We start from the raw sequence: 8,468 nt of genomic DNA, 5'->3' as shown, positions 1-8,468 counted from the left end.
GCTGCAAAGGCCATATGTTTGTCCTTCTTTATGGCTGCATAATATTCCATTGTGTATATGTACCACATTTTTTTAATGCAGTCCAGCTTCGATGGGCAACACGGTTGGTTCCATGCCATTGATCTTAATGAACTGCTGCATGCAGATCTTTTTTACTTCATCTCCAGTCAGAGCACCACTTGAGTCTGTTTCTTAGGAAAATGATGAGAGGAGACACTCTCTCAGCTTGTGAGGACCAGCGAATGGACAAGAAGCAAGCACGCTGGTCAATTTATCCAACATCCAAGGCTTTGGAGCTGCTGCCCACCTCGGATGCTTCTTGGGACCACGAGCCATGGCTGTGCTGGACACGGAAACAGATACGTTTATTGATTAAATTGACTGTCATATGGGTGTGGTTCTTCTGGTGCGCAGAGAAATTAGGGTCAGAGGCTGCGTGGCCCACTACTCCAAGGCTGCTTGTCTTTCTCAGCATTCATTGTTCACTGGAGTCGCACTTTTAATTTCCCTCAAGAACTTTTCCTTTGTATTCACAACTTGTGGAACTGGCACTGGAGGGCTGACTTGAGGTGTATCTCAGCTTTGAACATTCTTTCCTCACTAAGCTTAATCGTTTCTAGATTTTGATTTAAAGAGAGAGACGTGTGGCTCTTCCTTTCACTTGGACACTTAGAGGTAATTGTAGGGCTATTAGTTGGCCTAATTTAAATATTGTTGTGTCTGGGGGGGTAAGGAGGCCCAAGGAGAGGGAAAAAGATGGGATCGGCTGGTCTGTGGAGCAGTCAGAAGAGACATGTATTGATTAAGTTGGCTGTCATAGAGGTATGGTTCTTGGTGTCCAGAAACAATGGTAACATCAAAGATGACTGACACAGATCATCATACCAGATATAATAATGAAAAGTTCTGAAATATTGTGAGAATTAACAAAATGTGGCACAGAGACATGAACTGAGCAATGATGGGAATATGGCGCCAGTAGTCTTACTGGACACAGGTTGCCACAGCCCTTTAAGTTATAAAAAATGCAGTATCTCCGAATTACTATGAGACATAGCACAATAAGATAAGATATGCCTGTACATTTATTACTAACAGTTATTGTATTACTCATAATAATAATAAAATCCCATTTTGTTCCTCTGAAAGATGTCTTAAATGTGCGTGTCCTCAAGCTTTATCTAATGAATAATGTTAGTTATTTCATTCAGCTGCTTTGGCTCGTACAGACAACCAGCGAAGCATTTTTCACAATAAAACTCAAACAGTGGATACTGGAATTAAAGTGAAGACAAGTTTTTAGAAGACTGTAAAGTATCATGCTTAAGTGTGTGCTCAAAACAGATTATTCTATCTAAAATATTTAATTCCACTCAAGGTCTGTAAGGATAAGCCCAGGGTTTTCACTGGAGATCGTTTGCCTGAGAGAAATGTATGACCACTGATGTTTGGAATGCATCTTGGTTGTTTATTTATCATTTGAGGATCATAGAAACATTGCTTCTGGGGCCTTTAAATGATTTCAAAAGGTAAAAGATGTATATGAAGATATTTTAACGAGAATATAATTTTTCCAACTCATCATTTTGTGCTTTCAATTGCTTTAGGTATTAAAATATTATATTAGTTTTTCTGCATGCGTCGTTCTGTGCTATGAAATTTAGAACAACACTGTAAAGGGAAACAATGTAGAATGATGGTTTTTAACTGCAAGAAAAAAATCCATGTCTCCTAACAAGCGAACCTTTGATGAGTAAGCATAGTATGTGTCGTATGTTCAGGCATTCCTTTACCTATTATTACTAGAAGCATACTGTACTTGTTTCCATGCAATTAGAAGCCATGCTCATGGAGAAAGAAAGGGAAGATGCTAAGACTGGCTATGATAAGAGGAGTGCATCAACCAGGCTACCCAACTGTCATATTTTCTGTGTAATATTTATGAACTGTCTAATGGTCCAAAGGTTACAATGAATTTATAACAAATGAGAAAGGAGCATACAAAATTCACGGATGAGATTCTGGTCGGAGTGTGTTGTGTTGATTTGGTTAAGCATCCACAAAAGTCAATAAAGCATAATTTGTCAAAGAGAAATAATTAGTTTTGACTGGTAACATATGCAGCTTGACTCCTTGATAGTTTGACATGGATCTTTCTCACATTAACAAATATGAAAGTGATGTCTCATTGGAATGTCTTCTCAAGAGCTGACAGAAAAAGTCCAATTATGTATCAAATATGTCCATTTCTTGCTAGAAAACAGAGTTTCTGGTCTCAGAAGACTTCACAGTTTGCTGCACTAAGAGTATGTTGAACAGAGATTTCTGATTATTATGCCATGATCCGCTCTATAAACAAATGCCTGCTAATTTATATTGTTTTCCAAATTGATTCTTTTTGAGGGGAGAGACTGTTCAATCACAGTCTATGTAGCTTAAAGAAGAGATGGCTAATCATGACTTTCAAATTTCAAGAATGGAACCTCTAAATCTACCTTAAAAACAAAATCTTAACACTGTGGGTTTAAAATATCTCAATTCCATTTTACCAATTCCTTTCCAATGGGAGTACCTCCGACATTCCTAAACATATCAATAGTGGTTTTGTGGTGCTTCTATAGTGAAGGCTCAGCTATTTGGCTAATTAAGCCCCTTTAGTTCAGAATTTCTGTTACCTATGGAATTTCTTCCTGTTGCACAGAGATCGCCTTTCCCCAAAATGCAGATGTGTATCATATTTCAGTAATGGCTTTCTATGCGTTTATCCTCTGTTTATTCCATATCAAGGATAGAGTATTATTTCTATATGACTTAGTTATAATTATGCATGAGTGGGCAACCCCTTCGGGTCCCCTCCCACTGTGGGAGCCTTTCTGTTCTCTCAATAAATCCTGCTTTCTAAAAAAAAAAAAAAATGGAAATGCGTGAGTGGAAAAAAATGGAAATTCAGAATATCTTGTGCTATCTTTTTGGCTTCTGGCTCTATATTGCTGGGGTGAACTCTGCAAAGTTTTAAAGGGATGAGAACATTCTGGAGGCCAATCAAAAGCTGGGCGAGGTTATTCAATTTCTGTTCTGCATTTCTCCCCTAAGGACAGCAATTCTAAACTACTTTATTCTCTATTAGTAAAGGCATTAAGTGTTATTGGACTCAACAACATAAAGAGGTTTTCTGCGGTGTCCAGTAGTTTCTGACACTTCAGGCTGTGTGTGTGTCATGGTGAACATCCGAACGCTCTCCACTTGATGATGTTAGGGGTGTGCACAGCTGTGTGATGCCAGTAGTTCTTGTGGCTTAAGAACTCATCTTGTGGCGAAAGGAACCATAATCAAATGGTCTCCGGCTAAAACGACACTAATTTCAAACCTATCTTGACACTTTTTATTCAAGAGGAAGCTATACCCATAACAGCAATACTGCGTTTTTTAACCTCAAATTTTATTAAATGGCATGCCTGTCTGGATACTGCCTCTTGCCTGAGCCATCAACCACTGCAGTTTCAAGAATGCTGTACCCCTTTTATAAGTCAATTTGCTTTATTAATATTAAAATCTCAAGTTGTCTTCCTTCTTAAATTGATTACAGAGGAAATGCTCCACAGGGAAATCGTCTGACATATTCAGGACATTTATAAACCGCTCAAGTGAATTTTCTGCTTGTAAGGAAAATTTTATGGGGCAAGGTTATGTTAACTCCAGAAGGTTATTTTTGAGTTATCTTGGCTACATGATATATCATGTCTTGAAGATATTGGCTGGAATCTATGCCCTATCAGCCAAAATTCTTTTATTTAGCATGCTATAAAGAAGGGAGTGTATACTAGATTATTCAGTGTAATTCAGTACGTATGAGAAGAGATCTTTCATACATAGAGATACATATGACATACATATGAGAAGCATTTGCCCGTATTCTTGTGTGGGCCACTTTGGATAACAAATGTTTGCTCAGTGACTAGTATGCACTTTGCACTTTAGCGAGAATTGTTATAACTGGAGTGCGAGAAAGGAATTGCCACACACTGAGAGTCGAATTCTTGAGTCCTTTAACGGCCAGTGGTTGAGAGGGGACTCATGTCTCCAAATGCTCTCGAACCTGAATAAAGCAAGCAAAAGGCTTATAAAGGCAACAACCACAAGTGGGCTACTAGCAGGGGGGTGAGAGAACCGGGAACTAAAAACAAAAGGGAACAATTACTTGGCGCACATCTGATTTCAGTTAAGTAAAGACACCATTAGAATTAAATTGGAGGAAAAAAAAAAGAAAAAAGGAACTTGTAGTTAAGGAATTTTCAAACACCAGGGGAACAAGGGGGTGAAACAAGGATAGGGGCTTGTGAGTACAGAAGGTCACACGCAGGGGGGTTGCATCTGGGTGGGCTGGCAGCTAAGATGGAAGATTTTTAACCAAAGGAAGCAAGCTATTACAGGCTATTATAAGTTTTACAGATATTTCAGAATGAAGAAGAACATGGATACATTCTGCAAGGAGCTGGTAGTCTACAGGGAATGAGAATATTCTGCCAAAGGCTGTGATGAGTCCTACTGCGAAAGGGACCTCATAGGAGAAGCTCTTTATCCTGATATGTCAGTGAAAGGACAGACGGAGAGTGGGAAGCCATTTGTCATCTTGTTCTTAAACCCTGGCACAATGATGAGAAAGTAGAAGCTATGCTTTTGGAGGAATGCACACTTTAGGTAAAATTAACTTTACCGACTTCATCTTTTCAGAAACAGGCTTGCAGGGATCAGAGGTATCTCATAGCGGAAATCAAGCTTGCCTAGAGTAAAGGGATTTACAAGGCCTAGGCCATCATGCATTGGGCAGGGATCGCACAAGTCATGAAACTTGTAATTCCAAAAGTTATAACCACTCAGAGGGGGAGCAGGTGGGATTATATGGGGGCCAACCCCCCAAAAGAGATTTAGAGGGTCCCTGGAAGGTGGGGCAGCGTCGGCGAATATTCTGGAGAAATAAGGAGAAAGAAAGAGACTGGACTCTGTCTAGTGCAGAAGCCAATTCTGTAGTAGGGATAGATATTGAAAAAATGATGGAAGGATAGATATAAAGAGAAAGAAAGAAAGTGGACAACTGTTCAGTGAAATAAGCAGAAGCTGTTTATTGGGAACAAATGTGAGTCTTTTATCCCAAATTTTCACATGTCAAATCACAAGACTTTCAAAGCCAGGTAGGTGAGGGGCGTCCCCCACCCACCAGGCGTTTCCTTAGGAATGAGGAAGGACAACCCCAATCAAATCACAAGAGTGTACATGAACACAAAGCCAGGTGTGTGGAGGGTGTCCTCACCCACCAGGTGTTTTCCTTAGCATGAGAAAGGACAATCTTAACCAAATCACAAGAGTTTTACATGAACACAAAGCCAGGTGGGTCGGGGGCGTCCCTGTCTACCAGGCGTTTTCCCCAAGCATGAGGAGGGATAATCCCAAAATTATCTCACTGTTCCTTGTGCTTGGTTTATGTTCCTCAAAAGCAGCACAACAGTTTTAATATCATAAAATCCTAATAATCAATAACTTCTAAAACTTATGCATACCCAACACCTAATGACTGACTTAAATCCTAAGACCTTTCTATTCTGTGCTAACTTTACCTGTACCATAAAAAACTCTTAATTATAGGTCAGACCAGTTCCTAAAGAATGTGGCCCAGTCCAAAGATCACGCTGGGCCATTTCCAGGAACAATTGATAATGATCTCTTAACAAAATGGCTATTCTAAGATCCTATGTATCTATCTTAATTTCTATAAAAGTTTCTAATTCCTAATCCTGATATATAAGGCTGATCATCAGCAATAAAGCTTCTAAAATAAAACCCAAACAGAAACTGTAATTGTACTAAAGCCAAAATCACAATTGGTAGTGAGAGGACAACAATAGATTTAGGTTAAGAGTATGCTATTGAGAGACCCAAGAAACCAAGAAACTTATTTGCTGTAAAAGTAGCGTTTAGTTCACTATATTTTATATATCCCCACCTCACGTTTACTATATATTTTGTGTATTTCCTACCTCATGTATTTTATGAAATCTTAGTACTTTAAATTCTACCTCAAATGAAATCTTAGTACTTTAAATCCTACCTCAGACTCTGTAGAATTAGGCATATGTAGGGTGCCGGGTCGTGACCAATTGTATAATGGCGTAAGCAGTGTTTGTATTTAGAACTCTTGGGTTAAGCATTGTCAGCCCCAAATTAGTAGGCTAACTTCTGCTTTTACAACGGGATGTAAATGATAAAGCGATAAGCCCCCTTTTCAGACATTCCTACAAGGTGGCCGCAGACTCAGAGGCGCCAGCTGCTCTCTATCACCGGTTTTTATCCCAGTGATAATTTACACGCAGTGGCTATGTAAACCTGCAGGGAACAAAGACTTTTATAAAAGAAACCACCTTGCTATAATACGCTTGTGATATTTTATAAATTCCCAGAATTAGTATATGATTTTCTACCCCACATTCACTGTATGGGTTTGCAGCATTCATATTTAAAACTTTGTTAAGTTTGGCTTTTGTTGTCCCATAATGACCATGTTATGTTATGTAAATGTTAAGCAAACAAGCTTTCCTAAGCATACCTTGGGATGGAAACTTGAAGGGCTAATGTAACCCTTTGCCTGCCGGCTCAGGTTACTTCATACGCAGGGACTGCATGGACCTAACTTATCTAACATTCCACTCGGCCCATTAAGTGGGTTTCTGTCAATCACGGGCAGCACCCACCAATACCAAGTGTTCCTGTACCCATTAGGAGAAATTACCCAATCATGTAAAATCAAGTTTAAAGTTCTTTCCCCTCCCTCTGTAATTGTGCATAAAAACTGCTTGCCATTATGAATCAGGGCTCTCGTCCCTGAAGCTGCTGCTTCGGGCGTGAGCCCAGACTCGAGCCTGAATAAAGACCCTCATGTGTTTGCATCGGAGCTGGCTCTTTGTGGTCTCTATCTCTCTCATTAGAGTCCCGGGTTCAACAGTAGAAGGTGGGAACAATGAAATTTCAAAAGCTAGCTGTATTCTCATAAAACCTTATAGTATCATGTTTGATCATGTTTGGACTAACATAATTTCCTGATGTAGCATGACCTATTCTAAAATACTTTCTATGAATTCAGTTTCTATTATAAGTAGAAAAAACTTACACTAATTATAACTAAAGAACCGTATTAAAGGAATGCAGTCCAGCCCCACATGGACGCTGGGCCCTTAGGGATGTGGCCCAGCCCAAAGTTCATGCTGGGCCATTTCTGGTAACCCTAGATAACCATCTCATGCTGGAAGCAGCTCTCTAAATGTATATACTAATTCTACACACAGAAGATGTCTCTACACACACAGATACACAATTTTTAATAAATAGATTCCGGGTTTTTTTGGAATAAGTGTGAATAGCAAAAATGTAAAGTTAACCCATATCAAGAGAGTAAATCCTATATAACTAGATGACGAGTTATAGGGACATTGATATGCCCCACAAAACTGATGTGTCCCTATGGACTGTTCTAACTTATTGTGACTTTGCAGTGCAAAGCCATTTGAGTCAGTAACCCTTCTGATACACTCATTTTTATTTTGATGCACTCTGATGATGTGATTAAAAATATCAATTAGGCCACATGCATGTATGTGCCCCAAGTGTTTGCATAAGGCATACAAAATAAGACTAATAAGAGTTTGCATTTTTCTCTCCCTTTTCCCCTATAATAAAGCATTCAGCACAAAAGGAAACACACTTCTGACTTATATAAAGGTCTCCTTTCCACAGTGTACTAGAAATATTTATATGTAAATATATTAGCTGGGCGTGGTAGCATGTACCTGTGGTTCCAGCTACTTGGAAGGTTGAGGCGGAAGGATCGCCGGAGCCCAGCAGGTCGAGGCTGCGGTGGCAGGGAGCAGCCACTGCACTCTAGTCTGGGTGATAGAGTGAGACTCCAACTCAAAAATATATATATATATATATATATTTATATGTAAATATAATATTATATAATATATAAATATAATCTACATAATATAAGTATATAAACATAAGTATTTTACTTAACTAATGGACTATGTACCCCTAAATGTTTGTGACCCCCAAATTTCAATTGTTGGACCTAACCCCCCTTGGGATGGCTTTAGATGCTCAGGCCTCTGGGAAATGATTAGGTCATGAGGGTGGTGCCCTCATGAATAAGATTAGTGTCCTTATGAAAGATACCACGGAGCTCTCCCTCGGCCCTTCCATTATATGAAGACACCGTGGGAAGTATTCCAGTTGATAAACTATAAACTGTATGTGTTCCAGTTTATAGCTTATTATAGCAGCCCGAGCTGACTAAGACACTCCCCATACATTATTTTTAAAGGTTTATCAGTTTAGGATAAATGGGCATGTACAGGTTATCCTAGAACAGTATTTCTTGACCTGTGGTCCTTGAATCGTGGAGATGTATTCTTGGGTAT

At 39.2% G+C, this 8,468-nt stretch overlaps 1 pseudogene; it reads right to left on the bottom strand.

The window, feature by feature from the left end:
* LOC103274847 overlaps window positions 1–2,964 on the bottom strand; it is a 4,054-nt pseudogene extending 1,090 nt beyond the window's left edge.
* Window positions 2,965–8,468: the final 5,504 nt, after the last annotated feature.

This window comes from Carlito syrichta, unplaced genomic scaffold (assembly GCF_000164805.1).
Source record: "Carlito syrichta isolate Samal-C Ts95f unplaced genomic scaffold, Tarsius_syrichta-2.0.1 Scaffold315057, whole genome shotgun sequence".
Lineage (NCBI taxonomy): Eukaryota > Metazoa > Chordata > Mammalia > Primates > Tarsiidae > Carlito > Carlito syrichta.
This window is presented reverse-complemented; position numbering and strand designations above follow the sequence as displayed.